The 17,860-nt window shown below is 34.4% G+C and overlaps 1 long non-coding RNA gene across 3 annotated transcripts; it reads right to left on the bottom strand.

The window, feature by feature from the left end:
- Positions 1-358: 358 nt before the first annotated feature.
- Positions 359-7,705, bottom strand: LOC139843404 (uncharacterized). Of its 3 annotated transcripts, XR_011757572.1 has the most exons (4): positions 6,888-7,705; positions 4,999-5,258; positions 4,108-4,582; positions 359-541 (listed from the first exon to the last, which is right to left on the bottom strand). It is a non-coding gene; the product is annotated as an uncharacterized lncRNA (long non-coding RNA). The 3 variants fall into 3 exon arrangements; XR_011757573.1 differs by lacking the exon at positions 4,108-4,582 and having other exon boundaries at positions 6,888-7,702; XR_011757571.1 differs by lacking the exon at positions 359-541 and having other exon boundaries at positions 3,859-4,582; positions 6,888-7,701.
- Positions 7,706-17,860: the final 10,155 nt, after the last annotated feature.

Raw genomic sequence — 17,860 nt, forward strand, 5'->3', positions numbered from 1 at the left:
AGAGGTAGACATCTATCACACAATATCAAACACGTTAAGAGATTAATATATCACATAATATTTACATGTTAATAATATAGAGTTTCTAAAAAAATAAAATGTTAAGCAATCGTTTTTAAAGAAAACACGGTCGAAGTCCAGACTCACTAATGCATCCTAACAAACTCGGTAAGACACACTAATGCAATATTCTGGTTCTCTAAGACCAACGCTCGGATACCAACTGAAATGTCCCATTCATATTGATTATAAACGTTTCATATTAATTGATTTCGTTGCGAGGTTTTGACCTCTATATGAGACGTTTTTCAAAGACTGCATTCGATTTTAAAACAAACCATAACCTCTATTTTATCGATAAAGTTTTAAAAATGATAATAAAAAATATAGCGTTTTCACACGACCATTACATAATGGTTTACAATAATATTACACAACAATATATGTCTTCGAATGCAGTTTTCATACAATATTAAACAAGCATGGACTCCAAATCTTGTCCTTAATTTAGTATGCAACAGCGGAAGCTCTTAACAATTACCTGAGAATAAACATGCTTAAAACGTCAACAAAAATGTTGGTGAGTTATAGGTTTAACCTATATATTTATCAATCGTAATAATAGACCACAAGATTTCATATTTTCATTTTTCATAAACATCATCACATACATAGAGATAAAAATCATTCATATGGTGAACATCTGGTAGCCGACATTAACAAGATGCATATAAGAATATCCCCATCATTCCGGGACATCCATTGAACATGATATAAAAACTCGAAGTACTAAAGCATCCGGTACATTGGATGGGGTTTGTTAGGCCCAATAGATCTATCTTTAGGATTCGCGTCAATTAGGGGTGCACTAATTCTCAAAAATTAGTGATGCTCCCTAATTCTTAGGCTACCAAGCAAAAAGGGGCATATTCGGCTTCGATCATTCACCCATATAAGGTAGTTTTGATTTCTTGTGTCTATTTCGTAAAGCATTTATAAAACTGCATGTATTCTCATTCCAAAAATATTAAATTTTTAAAAGTGGGACTATAACTCACTTTTACAGATTTTTTTACTTCGTCAGGAGGTAAGACTTAGCTACTGGTCGATTCACGAACCTATAACAAATATGTACATATATATCAAAGTATGTTCAAAATATATTTACAACATTTTTATTACATTTTAATGATTTGAGTTTGTTAAGTCAGCAGTCCTCGTTAGTAACCTACAACTAGTTGTCCACAGTTAGATGTACAGAAATAAAGCAATATATAATATCTCGGATCAATCCACGACCCAGTGCCTACAAGTCTCAGACTCGATCACAACTCAAAGTATATATATTATTTTGGAATCAACCTCAACCCTGTATAGCTAACTCAATCAATACTGCATATAGAGTGTCTATGGTTGTTCCGAAATATATATATAGATGGGTCGATATGATATGTCAAAACATTGTATTCGTGTCTATGGTATCCCAAGATTACATAATATATGTTAGAATACATGTATAATACAATATAAGTTAGTTAAGTTATGATTTATATAGATTTGTTACAAATTTCACGTAGCTACAACAAGCAAAAATTTTCCAATCTTGTTTTACCCATAATTTCTTCGTTTTAAATCCGTTTTGAGTGATTCAAGTTGCTATGGTTTCATAATGAACTGAAATTTATGAAACTAAACAGAAAAAGTATAAGTTTATAGTCGGAAATACAGGTTACAAGTCAATATTGTAAGAGGTAGTCATTTCAGTCGAAAGAACGACGTCTTGATGACCATTTTGAAAAACATACTTCCACTTTGAGTTTAACCATGATTTTTGGATATAGTTTCATGTTCATAAGAAAAATCATTTTTCCAGAAGAACAACTTTTAAATCAAAGTTTATCATAGTTTTTAATTAACTAACCCAAAACAGCCCGCGGTGTTACTACGACGGCGTATATCCAGTTTTACGGTGTTTTTCTTCTTCGTGTTTTCAGGTTTTAAATTATTAAGTTAGCATATCATATAGATATAGAACATGTGTCTAGTTGATTTTAAAAGTCAAGTTAGAAGGATTAACTTTTGTTTGCGAACAAGTTTAGAATTAACTAAACTATGTTCTAGTGATTACAAGTTCAAACATTCGAATAATATAGTTTTATATATGTGATTTGAATGATGTTATGAACATCATTACTACCTCAAGTTTTGTGGATAAACCTACTGGAAATGAGAAAAATAGATCTAGCTTCAAAGGATCCTTGGATGGCTTGAAAGTTCTTGAAGTAGAATTATGACACGAAAACAAGTTCAAGTAAGATTTCCACTTGAAATAAGATTGTTATAGTTATAGAAATTGAATCAAAGTTTGAGTATGAGTATTACCTTGAATTAGAGAGATATCTTACTGTAAATAAGAAAGATTTCTTAAGGTTGGATGATTACTTAAAATGGATTTGCAAGATTGAAAGTAAGCTAGCAAACTTGAAAGTGTTCTTGATGTTTTCTTGAGTAGTTGTTTTGTATGTTGATCTAGGTTACCTAGATTGAGCTAGATTATAAAGGAAATGATGAAGAACACTTAGAACACTAAGAGAGTAACTGAGAGAGAGTAATTTGATGCATAAAAATGGAAATCAAAGTGTGTTTGTGGTTGGTGAAATGAGGCGTGAAAATGGAGTCCATATAGGCTCCATTACTTTGTTGTTTTGTTGGATATTTCATGCTAGTTGCCAAATGATGGTTCCCACATGTGTTAGGTGACTCACAAGGGCTGCTAAGAGCTGATCATTGAAGTGTATATACTAATAGTAAATACATTTAGAAGCTGGGTATTGTACGAGTACGAATACGAGTGCATACGAGTAGAATTGTTGATGAAAAATGAATGAGGATGTAATTGAAAGCATTTTTGTTAAGTAGAAGTACTTTGATAAGTGTCTTGAAGTCTTTCAAAAGTGTATGAATACATATTGAAACACTACATGTATATACATTTTAACTGAGTCGTTAAGTTATCGTTAGTCGTTACATGTAAGTGTTGTTTTGAAACCTTTAAGTTAACGATCTCATTTAATATTGTTAACCCATTGTTTATTATATCTAATGAGATGTTAAATTATTACATTATCATGATATTATGATGTATGAATATATCTTAATATGATATATATATATACATTAAAGTGTCGTTACAACGATAATCGTTATATATATGTCTCGTTTTGAAATCCTTAAGTTAGTAGTCTTGTTTTACATATGTAGTTCATTGTTAACATACTTAATGATATAATTAATTATCATTTTATCATGTTAAATATAGTGTAACAATATCTTAATATGATACATATGTACTTAGTAAGATGTTGTCATAACGATGATCGTTATATATATCGTTTCGAGTTTCTTAATTCAATAGTCTCATTTTATGTATATAACTCATTGTTAATATACCTAGTGAGATACTTACCTATCGTAAAATCATGTTAACTATATATATATATATATATATATATATATATATATATATATATGTCCATATATATATCAACATATAGTTTTTACAAGTTTCAATGTTCGTGAATCACCGGTCAACTTGGGTGGTCAATTGTCTACATGAAATATTTCAAATAATCAAGTCATAACAAGTTTGATTGCTTAACATGTTGAAAACACTTAATCATGTAAATATCAATTTCATTTAATATATATAAACATGGAAAAGTTCGGGTCACTACAGATAATATGGAACAGTTCAAACAGTTTAAAATTTTAATAAAAATATATTTCAATGTATAGAAGAAACATATAACCTGGTCATCATTCACAATATAATTTTGATTTTCTAGAAACATTGTTTATATAAGCAAAATTGATACTTTCAGTTTAATTCTATCTTTTAAAATGCACATGTCAATTTGGCCTGACCCATTTCAACCTGTTCAAAAAAGACATGTTTCAACCAAACCCTTTTGACCCGTAAGTTGATCAAACTCGTCGCACATCGAGCTTACCACCCCGTAGTCATAATATGTGCACTGAATTGATCTAGGTATAATACATGAATTTTTATGATAAAAATAGAAAAAGGTGATATGGAATGGAGGTTACTTGGCCAACGAGGGTTTTCATGAGTGTTTTACGTAAACGGTTGTCACTACTATCCGACACCTTCATTTGTTGTCTCATAATCTCAGCTGATGTCAGCGGAAGTCTCGTGCCACGACTTGGTAAATTCGAGAATGGACCCATTGGGCTCTTTGGGCTACAACTATTAACGTATCCACTAGGAGACGATGGGTTTGGCCCACAAGAGTTGCTCCTTTGCGTAGGAGTCCGTTTCGACACCTTCAACAGCGCCTTTTTTGTTCGGCTGGATACCGTCATCCCTACCCCTGGAGAATGAGGTGAACGGAGTGACCCGGGCGACCCGGGTGACCCAGGTGACCTGGGTCTATGTTCCCCATTTTCAAATGGGTATAATGGTGTACCAGTACGACCTCCGGAGCCCGATGAGGACCGACAAGAGGTGAAGAATATCTCGTAAGCAGTCGTACGAAGGTCATCGTGATCAAGCCCATCGATGCTGCCAAAAGGGAATGAGAGATCGTTAGCATCGTTTAGACAAACAGGCTGTAGCGTTCGAGGTAAAGGGACACAGATGTGGTTGGTGGGGTCTTGAAAGTGTTCACGGCGGTTTGCCGCCACCATGGTGGCGGGTGTTAGGGTGGGACAGGGTGAAGAGGGGTGGGGTTGTTAGATTCCGTCGAAATATCTGGATGAATTTCGACGGAATCAAAAGAAAAAAAAAAGTATGGGGTACATACATATTATATTATTATATTATTATATTATGACAGTATTAGAAACAAGAAAAATAATTTGAGAGAAAGATGCAACAACGTCCACTGTTGTCACTTGTTGCTAAAAATAGATCATATTGACCTTAAATTTTGAACAGCAAATTATAAAAAAGGAATAAATGTAAATTACAAAACGCACCCGTAGATTATACATCTTTGTGCAGTTTGGTCCCTGGATAGTTAACCTTTAAGATGGTTTTGCGACAACTTAAAGAGAAGACGCTTAGGAAGTCGAAAACTATAAAGAGCGACTAAAACTTATCAATTATCTTTGATTCGACATGATGCATTTATACTAGTCGAACAGTATATCCAGCCAGTAAAACTTGTACGTGTAAGATCTACATTATGTTACATAAGCAAGCATCCGATTCCTCATCTTCAGAATCACTAACATCACTGCAGGCCCAACAACGGTGAAAAAAAAATATATACAAGATTAGCATCAAGAAATAAAGTTGATATCAACAAGATCAAATCTCAACATTAAGTAAACATATTGAAGAGATTCATAAACCATAATAATTTGTAATTATTTCAATGAGCATAGCATTTCTTGTAAAGCAGGACCAAAATTACCAAAGGGCATCGGCGTAGAGGTATCGAGGTGACCTTGGTTGTGAGTTCAAGTCCAGAGGTGGGCATATGTATATATTCGGAGAAATATGTATAAATTCGTAGTGGGGTGTGAGTTCATTGTCTTTCTAAAAAAAACCTGAACCAAAACTGAAACAAATAAGATAGTGAACTCCTTTTCATCTTCACTACTTTGAAAGTCTGATTTTGTCGACACTCGCATGATGAGTTCGGCTTATTAAACCTTGGACCGGCTAATTAGTTTAAAACACCATCTTTACATTTCTATATTAAAATCTATAAACAGGATCTTGACATATGGAACCTAATGTGGCTTGGTGCAATGATTTTTGACACAAAGCATATCTTGGCTAGTGGCAAATTTACATAGTAATGTGTGGGGTCCAAGGACCCCACTTTGGAAAATTTTTTTACAAAGTACCCTACAAACAAATTGTATAGGACGCCACTAAGGCACTAAATGTAACTTAGGACCCTATATATTTTTAGAATTTACGATTTTTTAAAGGTAAACCGTCACTAAATATAATTAGCCCACTTCAGTACCCTTTTAAGTTTTAATCCTAGAACTAGAATCGCTAATAATTAATCTTGGCCAATAATTAAAGTAAAAGGGAGTGCTGAATGCGCATTGTCAAAAAGAAAGCATGATCATACAATAAAATCAGGTAGTTGGTTGACTAAACTTATATGTACTTATGAGTTAGGATATTGTCATATAAAGCCTAAAATGGCTTCGTGCAATGACATATGACCCTGCGCGGATCACCTAAAACTGATTGCATCTTGAAAACAAGCGTCGGGCAATCAGTTAACTAAAGCTTTCACTACATAGAAGATTTTATGTTAATATCAATAATCAACTTTTATGGCAATTTCTTAGCTCCTTTCCTATGTCTAATTAATTAATATGACCCTAAATAGACAAATATTTCAAAATCATAACCACCTTTTCCCAAACACCAAAAATAAATATCAGCTTACACATAGTCATTCAATAAATCTGATATGATGCTGAAGTATTATTATTATTATGATAATAATTAAATTAAAGGAAAATGCTAAATGTAACCCTTAGGGTACCTTTAAGCATACCATATATAACTTAATTCCTTATCCTTATTTATAACTTAGAGTAACCATGAATAAATGATGATACCAAATTCAAATAAAGAAAGTCAACAGTAAAAAAGAATATTATACTCCACAATTAATTCAACCGAGTTTATAAACTTAGATATAGTAAGGTTAAACTTAGCCCTAAGTCTACTTTTGGACTTCTCCTCAAATTAGATCTAAAGAACATACAATGCATCATCATGAACAATATTGGCTTAAGAAGATCTAAATCAGATCTCTAAACAAAATTCAAGAGTGGCATATGCTAAAACACTAAATAATTCATGAAGTATTTGAAAAGATTGCATTTACCTTGGTTGATATTCCAAAACTTCAGTAAGCTTATTTCCATTTTTATCATTCCACTGCACTTTTCGATGCTTCTTTCCAGATTTCTTCTTCGATAATCCGCCTTTTTTAGGCAATAATAGTTTCTTAGATTCGTCATCTTCTTCATTCTCTATTACTTTTTCCCCATTCATTTGACTTTTTTCTTGATTCCCATTCCCGATTAGGTTTGATTCGATCCCGAAATCGTCCATTTTACACATAAACTTAATAAATCAATCAATGCACACCAAATAGCCCACAAACAGATATTCAACTCTTAAATTTTAAGGTCAAAATAATGATTATTGAAATCCAGATGCCCAAATCAGAATTTCAATTTCAACACTGACTCCTTAACTATATCACAAAATGAATTTGATGTCCAACCAGTCTTGTTTACATGATAAAGTCAACGCTTATTTATCAAGATACCTGCAACTATTTGAAACGAACTGTATAAAACAGCATCAATTTGGTCAAAACCTGACAACTGTCAATAAAAAGCACTAAACTTTAACAGTTTCAATCAAACCCCAGAATCAAAATAAAAAAATTGAAACAAAATGGTGGGTTTGTACACAAATAACCAAAAGTAAGTCAAAATCAAAAATTGTGTTTTCTGCAATTTAGGGTTAGAAAGAATATGCAGAAATCCTAGAAATCAGAGTAAATGATTTTTGAGTAAAGATTGTTTATGTAGCGTGTGACAAATAAGTCTTTGATTGATCTATAATAAAATATGTGGGGCCCATTACGCAAATTAGTAATATTGTATAATAATATAATAACAATAAATAAATAATAAATAATAAAGTCTGTAATTGAATAAAATAAAATAAAAATAATTGGTGAATTACAAAATGGGAATAAAGAGGTGGGTCCAGATGATCAATTATTAACGGTTGTGATTTAATTTAGTGAAAATGGGAAAAGAAAGGTCGTTAACATCGTTATCATGTATATATATCTAGCCATGGGGTTGGTTTGGGTTCTTCGGTCCTTTTCGTTATTCTGGTTGTTGGTTCAAGTCCAAGAGAGTCGTTGGGTACAAGACAAATTTGGTTCAATTCCAAACAGTAGGCCGAAGCTCAAGCATATATAGCACGTTGTATAAAAGTGACTTGGTTGATATTGAGTTTGATAATAATCGATAATCCACCTTTGCAAAGAAATCGGTACGAAAAAAAGAAGATATACGGATTAAGGGGGGGAATTATACTATATATACTAATAATTACCGTTATATACTATATATACTAATACTAATACTAATACTAATATACTAATTCTAATTACCGTAAATGACCCACCAATCGGACTCCGCCACACCACCCTTTTTCCTGTTATACTGTAGGTTTTTTTTTTTTTTTTTAATTCATTCATCATTCAAATTGAGAAATCACCAAAAATTCAATTAACTGGAATTGATGTTTGAAATCGATTGCAAACTACTCATGATGCATCGTGTAAACAGTTTCGCGAAGGATCATTAATCATTTCAGGAACAAATTATCAAATCAGATGATGAACATGAAGCCGCCATGGATGAACTCGAAACCTGAATTTTAAAATTAAACACTTTGAGATCTCGAAATCTACATGAAAGTTGTTCCAAAAGCTTCCACAAACACTCGATCATCATCTTCTTAACATGAACATCAATGAATCGTTCTAATTTTAAATTTCACTTTGTGGATAAAAAGTTTAGATCCGAAAATTCAACAATCACTTGATGTTTTAACTTGATTTCTAGATTCATTTAGTTCGAACAAATGATCATGAACATGATTCTGTAACCATATCAATCTATACATGCTTGAATCATTCCAGACACCTCTGATGGTTGACTTTATGTTTAACTTACGAAGAATATTAGATCAGTAGCAAATTCGAGGTTGAAAGTTGATGCTAATGATTGTCGAGACCTAGGATTTGCATAAGAATCATGAATTTGATTGTGAACTGTTATAAGATTAATCAAATGAAGAATTGACAATTTTGAGGTTGATTTATAAACGAACAGTAGTAGAAATAAATATGATATTTTATATTTTATATACACTATAATTGACGTGTGGAAGCAGTTAGTCACATCTAGGATAAAACGACAATACATAACAAATTAACAAGACATCCCCCTGAATAATTCTACACATGCTAAATTTGCAGGGGCTAAAATAGTAAAATTAATATCATTCTTAAAAAACTCCATCCACATTTTTAACGGAAAATATCTTCCCGCTCGCCACGAGTTCAATTTTTTCGACATCACCGTTTAACTCGGAACAAAATTACGAACACAACAAAACTAAGTAAGCGCGAAATGGACGCTTTTTAGAAAACGCTAAATATTTCGGGCTCAATTCCATACATATACACAGACGCACAATAAACGAGCTAAACTAACTACATCACACCCATAGTTCCGTCTTCCTTTTTTACGCGATTTTTCTGGTTCTAAAAACGCGCAGGCCATTAGGTACAATAGGTACTAACCACGTGGATCCAACCACACCCTCATAACCGCGTTTTTTGTTCTGTAAGTATATAACGCTATATTAAATGTGAATACGCAGCCGAAAAGACCCCGCCGCATCGCATGGGCCGTTCCGGATCTAGTTGAGAATAAAAAGGGAACTACTTTACATTCTGCTGCAACTCTTTCGAATAACCGCGAGAAGATGACATTATCAGTGGCAAATTTATATAGCATACCAAGTGGGTCATTTGACTCCATTAAAGAAACAAATTTTATCGTAAAATGCTACTAAAATTAAGGCATATATATGGGTAGCATTCATGTGAGAATGTTCTCACAAATATATAAAATGAGAACAGGGTATTTTTGTAATTTTAACCACCATATTCCTCACACTTATAATTTCAAATTTATAAATTAAACCTTTAATTCAAAATTTCTCCCTTAAAACTCGTAGAACCTCCTGCACATAACTTTTTTCCCAACGAAACTTTAACTGAAACTACCTTAATTACATTTCATTCTTTAATTCTTTAATCAAATAATAATCTAGAGTTAGGTGTTAGTTAGTAGTTACTATCATTTTCAATTCTGCAACTCACGACTATTAACACAATTAGTTCCAAATTTATAGTTAAATCGTTAATGGACGCATCATCATGTTCATTAAAATATATATACACAACAAGGATGTCTCTTACGTATCGAAAAATATGGATGCACACCGTTAGCATCCAACATATGGATTCAAACCACAATTGTGATGTGAAAGGCATCCGGTATATAGGATTCAAACGACAATTATGATGCAAAATTCTGATGCACACGATGGTCGGGAAGATCTGGATGAACACGATAGTCATGACCCAAAAGCACACGACAGTGGGATGCGAAATTCGGATACCCCGCAATATGATAATGATCTCTTAGATTCAAAATATGATTGAAGCATACTTGATATTATAAAGAAAAGCATTGTCGTCTTCCAGTTAAAAATGATGCATCGATATTAAAAGGATGATTTAACCAATATTTTAAAGAGAAATATCATTAAATTATTGTAGATGCATCAATTAATACCATTTCACAATCAAATTTATGTATTACTAGCACAGATACTTAACTAACTGCATCAAAACTTGCATACAATTTTCTTGGTCATAAATATGCCATTTTGATCCATGAATGTATTAAAAAAGATATATTGACGGTTAGCTATATACATGTGAGAAAATTAAGGAATAGTTTGAATGATAATATGGAACTAAATACGTGGTCACAGGGATGAGAAGTTTAAGGGGTGAACTTTCCACCCGTGCCCTTATGATTTGTTTTTAATTATAAATAGTCTTAAAAATTAATAACCATTGATTAAAAGTATGGATGGTTTAGATTTGTTCTCACCAATATTTATAAATGAGAATGTTCTCATATGAACACATTTCATAGTGGTAGGATCAAGAGGAAAGTAACCAATCGGGGGAAGCGGGGGGAGCAAAAACTTTTTTTTTTCGTTTTTTGAAAAAACTTTGTTCACGAACATTATAGATGTGATGAAAATATGAACATTTAGTAGAGACACTTTGTGATAAATGTTTTTATTTTGGCGGGAAAACGCTCGAAGAAGTAATATATAACAATTATCGTGTTTTTCGAGCGTATGTTGAGGTTTTAGATATTAGGGTTTGGATATTAGGGTTTAGATATTAGGGTTTATAGGGTTTAGATATTAGGGTTTAGAAATTTAGGGTTTAGGGTTTAGGGTTTAGATTTAGGATTTAGATTGAGTTTTTAACACGAACGGTTTAGATTTTAGGGTTTAGAGTTTAGGGTTTGGTGTTTTAGGTTTATGGAATAAACCCAAAACACCAAACCCTAAACCCTAAACCCTAAACTCTAAATCGGGCTAAATTTTACTTCACAAAACATGGAAAAAAAAGCGTTAACATTCTTCACGAACAATATTATCTTGAATGTTATTTTTGTCGATCGTTTTCCCGCCAAAATAATAACATTCATCACGAAGTGTCTTTTCTAAATGTTCTTATTTTCATCCAATCTATAATGTTCATGAACAAAGTTTTTTCAAAAAACAAATTTTTTTTTCTTGCTTCCCCCGTTTGGTTACTTCCCCATTGATCCTACACATATATATATATATATATATATATATATATATATATATATATATATATATATATATATATATATATATTGTAGAGGGATTAAATGAGAACTTTTTTGGTATGAGAACCCCGAGAACTCAAAAATACATCAAAATACACTGAAATTTGAGCAAAAAAAGTGACGGACGAGCAAAAAACAACGAATTCGAGCAAAAATGGGGAAATTCGAGCAAAAAAAAGGCGGACGAACAAAAAAATTGATAGTCGAATAAAAAAAAGGCGGGAGAACAAAAATGTGTTCTACATTTTTGAAATTCGAACAATAAAATGTAGAACACATGATAGTCGAACAAAAATGTGTTCTACATTTTTGAAATTCGAACAAAAAATTGATAGTCGAAAAAAAAAAGAAGGCGGGCGAACAAAAATGTGTTCTACATTTTTGATAGTCGAACAAAAAAATGTAGAACACATGATAGTCGAACAAAAATGTGTTCTATATTTTTGAAAAAAAAAAAAAAAAATTTTTTGCTCGACTATGATAGTCGAACAAAAATGTGTTCTACATTTTTGCTCGAACAAAAAAAGTTGACTTCGTAATGTCAAACTTTTTTTTTTCTCCACCTCTCTCGCTTTATTTACTTTAATTTCCTTTTTATTTGTTTTACTCTCGCTTTTTTTTTTCTTTCTCATTTTTTCCCTTGACTTCTAATCTACGATTTTATTATTTCCTTTTATCTTCTTAACAATTATTTCTATTTTTGATGCTAATTACAAGTTAATAAAATATTACACATAGTGAATGATATAGTTTTTTTTTTTTTTTTTTTTTTTTTTTTTGTGCTAAAATAACGATTATTATTAAAATTTGAAAACCTTCATCAATGATAAAGGAACCTATAAATCAATACAACCAAACCGGAAAAAACGGCTCGAAAAAAGAAAACATGCTAGAACCAGAACCACTCTTGTACCTAGCTAGCTTTAACTGAGCCCCAATGGGCCAAAAAATTACAAAAGCACATCAAAACATATCATGATGTACACAAATGACCTTCAAATGACCTTCAAAGTAATAAAACTAAAACAATTAATCAACTCAACAACATCAAACTAGCAACTTCTAAAAACTTCTAAAACCAACCAAGGAACGAAGCATACAACATTAAGCGGCTTTGGAACCGTCCTTTTTATTTCTTTCATCCGGTCGTGACGTCATCTTGTCAACCTTATCTATGCGGACACCCTTTCCGTTTCGATTCGGAAAAGAATATGTCAAAACGTTGGAGGATTTATCACTAATAAGTGTACCCGAAGATTGAGGAATGACACCTCGATCCACCAAATCTTGAAAAAAACCTTTATGAGTAGGGCCAAATGAACCCGCCACTTGACCATCACGAACCATGGTATCATCAATGGAACACTTCAATTTGTTCTTACCCTTTTTAGTCCGGACATTCGATGGACCACAAACAAAAGGAGTGTCGGCAGCCGCAACCGGAGGTGGACTTGGTACATCAACATATTAAAAATAGTTATTGTTGCATTCAAACGCATATTAAATACTCCCTCCGTCCCATTACAAGTGTCCACTTACTTTTTGCACACAGTTTAAGGAAATTCCACTAACTTTATTTTCCACCAATCAGAAATCTTCTCTCTCCAGAATAACATTTTCTCATTGGTTGATACACAAAGTGGACACTTGAAATGGGACATCCCAAAATAGAAATGTGAACACTTGTGGTGGGACGGAGATAGTAACAAATACGAAAAAAAAAAAAATAACAAATTCGAAAAAACGTCTTATCACAAACAAAATGGAGTTAAAACTAAAAAAAAAAAATTGGTGCTCCCAAATACTACGAAAATACAACGAGTAATAGGGTTAGTCAATTAGTGTGTTGTAAATCTTTCTTTATGGGTATTTCTATGCATATAAGCTATTTCACTTTTTGCTACGTATCTTATGTATTTATGTGATGATGCAAGTACTTTGGAGTGGAAGCGGGTGGAATCTAACTTTTTTGATTTTGATTGGGATGTGCAGGTTGTCAATGAACAATTGAAGAGACGAAATGGAGTTGAATGGTGAGTTTTTTTATAAATTACCTTTTGTTGTAGCAAATTAATGTCTACAAGTCATATATATTTATATGATGTTTTTGTTTATGATGGTCAGTACATTGTAATATTATGTGAGATGAGAAAGATGATACATTTGCGTCATAGTTGTCCATTTTAACCCGTTTGTATTATTTCTAGAAATTTGAACTTTTTAACATGTTTAGAATGTCATTTTAGAGTTGTGGAGTGATTTTGGGTCACTCGGGTACATTGGATAAGAGTTTGGTTCGTTAACTAATTTTGGTGTCATTTTGGGTAAAAATGTTAAAATGACTCCCGAGCCTACTTTGCAGACCTGTAATTTAAAAATGGATAAGTATGGATGATAAATAATAATTGGGATAGAAAGTATTCCTGACAAGGTTTAAAAAGGTGTATGATATGTTTGGGTTTGTCATGCTTAAATGAGTTTTTAATGAGTGTCAAAATCGGATGTAGCAGCTGTTTGGTTGCTGGACAGCAACAGAACAATGGCAGTACAGCATCAAACAAATTGTGGGGCTGTTTTCGGTAAGTCATAACTTTTAAACCGTAACTCTGTTTTTGACAAATAAGTTGTCTATAGAAAGCTGGTGGAGTCTACTTTCTAATGGTCATAGTCTAAGGTGTCAAATCTGATTGTGTGGGATCCAAAATCTGTTGAAAAACCGATGTTTATATACAAAAAAAATGGTAAAGGTTCTAAGGTAGTAACTTATATGCGTCATGTCATTTAACCTCATGTATGTTGGTACTTTGCAGGACAAGCATATAATAATTGCCAGAGAAATGCTTGGCATAGAGGATTTTAAAAAAGAAGCCGAATAATTGGTCAAAGAATGCTAAGCCTACTACATTATGAAAAAATAGGTGCTACTACAAATGTAAAATACATTATGTTCGGTAGAGTTGATGTTTGGTGATGTTAATTTCTCTATCCTTAGATGAAGATCTTGGAAGAACCTAAAAACTAGGGGTCGTTGAAGATTGTTGATAACATTATAGATGGTATCTTGACAAAGAAGATGAAGATTTCCAGCCTACAATCTAGAAGCCCACCTTCTAGATATTCAAAGTAGGCAACCTTGACAACTCATATGGAGGTAGCAAAGTTGATGACGATGACGGCCGCCAACCTTCTCCGTTCATACCATTCCACCGCCATAGAATTTTTACTATAAATAGAGGTGCAAACCTCAGTTGTAAATCATCCTAAATCACTCAGAGAAGTGTAATCACAACCTAGAGAGTGTGTGTGAGTTTGAGAGTTTTTTTTGTAAGAGTTTTGTAATACTCTGTAAATCTATTCTTGTGAGTAATAGAGTTGTTTTTCTCTCAAATTTATATCTCTCAACGTCCAGGCGATCCCCTCTTCCTAACAAGTGGTATCAAGAGCTTGGTTAGAGACGTTGGTTGAGTTTTTGGGTTTTCGGAAGTTTTCTCAAAATTCAATTTTGAGTGTACCATTGGATTCGTCTCGTCAAACCGAGTCCAACGCAAAAAACGGCGACTTAAACGGAGTTATAACGAGCCCAGAAAACGCGGTCAAAGTTTGGTCAACTCGCCGGAATCTCGCGGGAGAAGACGATCACTGTAGCAATTCACTGTAGTAGCTGGCGGCACTGTAGCAAGTCACTGTAGCAGTACTGTAGCAGTACTGTAGCGGTACTGTAGCAATTCTGAAATTTTACAATTTGGTCCCTGAAATTTTCAGAATTTCATTCTTGGTCCCTGAAGTTTATAAAAATTATAATTTTGCCCCCGTAAGTGGAATTTAAGCCGCGAAGTGTCTATTCCACCATTTTCAACCGTTCTGGACGTAACGGTGATCTCTGTTTTCTACAATTCAACCCCGTTTGTGTTGAAAAATTATTTGTAAGGTGATAATGTCCACAGAAGAGTCAACATCATCTTTCGGAGCTATGATTATGCTCACAGCCACAAACTACACGCTGTGGAAACCTCGAATGGAAGATCTCCTCAGCTGTAAGGATTTGTTCGATCCTATTGAATTAAAGGGTATAAACCCTGATTCTGCCAAAGAGAAAGAGTGGAAGAAATCAAACCGAAAAACTATTGGTCAGATCCGTCAATGGATTGATCATAGTGTCTTCCACCATGTTGCACAAGAGACAGACGCATATGTCCTCTGGAAAAGTTGGAGGACATGTATCAGGCCAAGACTGCTCGGAATAAAGCCCTGCTGATGAGGCGTTTAGTCAACATGAAGCTCAAAAGTGGAACTTCAGTTGCCGAGCATACCAGTGAGTTCCAGAGCTTGGTCAACCAGTTATCTTCTGTAGAGATGCCGCTTGACGATGAAGTTCAGGCGCTACTGCTACTTAGTTCCCTTCCCGATAGTTGGGAAACGCTGGTAGTAACACTCAGCAACTCAGCCCCGAATGGCAAACTTACCATGTCAATGGTTAAGGATGCCCTATTCAGTGAAGAGGCAAGGAGAAAGGACATGGGCACAGATCAGACCCATGCCTCTGTCACAGAGAATCGGGGGAGACAGCGAATGAGTAGCAAAAATAAATGGAGAGGCAGAAGCAAGAGCAGGGGCAGGTCAGCTGATGGCAGAAAACCAACATATAAATGCCATCATTGTGGATTAGAGGGACATATGAAGAAGAACTGCTATAGATTAAAAGAGGAACAAGGTCAAAGCAGTTCACAGCCGAAGAATAAGGGTGGAGAAACATTAGTGACTATCTCTGGTGATGTAGCTTATTGTTCAACCCATGATGAGACATGTCTTCACGTCTCACGAGAAGAAACAGAATGGGTGGTAGATACTGCAGCTTCCTACCACGTGACTCCATACAAGGAATACTTCACAACATACAAAGCTGGTGACTTTGGAGTTGTGAAGATGGGAAATTCCAGTTCCGCTGAGATTGTTGGAATTGGAGATGTCAGGATAAAGACAAGTTCTGGGAGCACAATCACTCTGAAGGATGTCTGCCATGTGCCAGATCTTCGGCTGAATTTACTTTCTGGGATAGCTCTAGACAAATAGGGCTATGATAGTCATTTCAGTAAAGGCACATGGAAATTGTCAAGAGGTGCTATGATAGTCGCTCGAGGACACATTTGTGGCACACTGTACAAGACTCATGTGAAGATCTGCACAGACAGTATTAATGTTGCAGAAAAGGAGGCTTCACAAAATTTATGGCACCAGAGACTCGGTCACATGAGTGAGAAAGGGTTGTCTACACTAATAAAGAAGGAGCTTATCAATGTAGACAAGGATGCTGCACTAGATTCTTGCAATCATTGTCTGTTTGGTAAGCAGCAAAGAGTCTCGTTTAATTCCTCTTCAACGAGAAGATCAGAGTTACTCAGTCTGGTACACTCTGATGTTTGCGGTCCCTTAGAGGTTGAATCAATTGGCGGCAACCGATACTTTCTAACGTTTATCGATGATGCTTCTCGAAAGGTGTGGGTATATTTCTTGCGGACGAAGGACCAGGTGTTCGATTACTTCAAACAGTTCCATGTCATGGTAGAACGTGAGACAGGAAAGAAGTTAAAGTGTCTTCGATCCGACAACGGCGGTGAATACTCTTCCAGGAAGCTAGATGCCTATTGCAGATCATATGGCATTCGACATGAGAAGACGGTCCCACGTACCCCTCAACATAATGGTATAGCAGAAAGAATGAACCGAACAATCATGGAACGTGTTCGGAGCATGCTCAGTATGACTAAGCTGCCAAAGCCATTCTGGGGAGAAGCAGTCAGAGCCGCTTGTTATTTGATCAACCGATCTCCATCAGTACCACTGAATTTTGAAGTTCCGGAGAAACTTTGGTCTGGAAATGATCCATCATACTCTCACTTAAGAGTATTTGGATGTTTGGCGTACGCACATGTATCCAAGGAGCTCAGGCAGAAGCTGGATGCAAGGACCACTCCATGCATATTCATAGGCTATGGAGATGAAGAATTTGGATACAGATTATGGGATCCAAAGGAGAAAAAGGTGATCAGAAGTAGGGACGTAGTTTTCCATGAAAGCCAGACAATAGAAGATATTGAAAAGCCCACAATATCTCAGAAGACAAATGTTGCTGCTCAGGTGCCAGAGGCAACAACGGAATCATTCATGAGAAATGAATTTCAGTGCAAGAAGAAATGCCAGAAGTAGAAGATAATGAGGAAAATAACGGTGCTAAGCAGGGGGAGCCACAACCCCATCTGCCAGACGTTCCAGCACCATCACAAGGTCAAGA

This window comes from Rutidosis leptorrhynchoides, chromosome 4 (genome assembly GCF_046630445.1).
Source record: "Rutidosis leptorrhynchoides isolate AG116_Rl617_1_P2 chromosome 4, CSIRO_AGI_Rlap_v1, whole genome shotgun sequence".
NCBI classification, from domain to species: domain Eukaryota; kingdom Viridiplantae; phylum Streptophyta; class Magnoliopsida; order Asterales; family Asteraceae; genus Rutidosis; species Rutidosis leptorrhynchoides.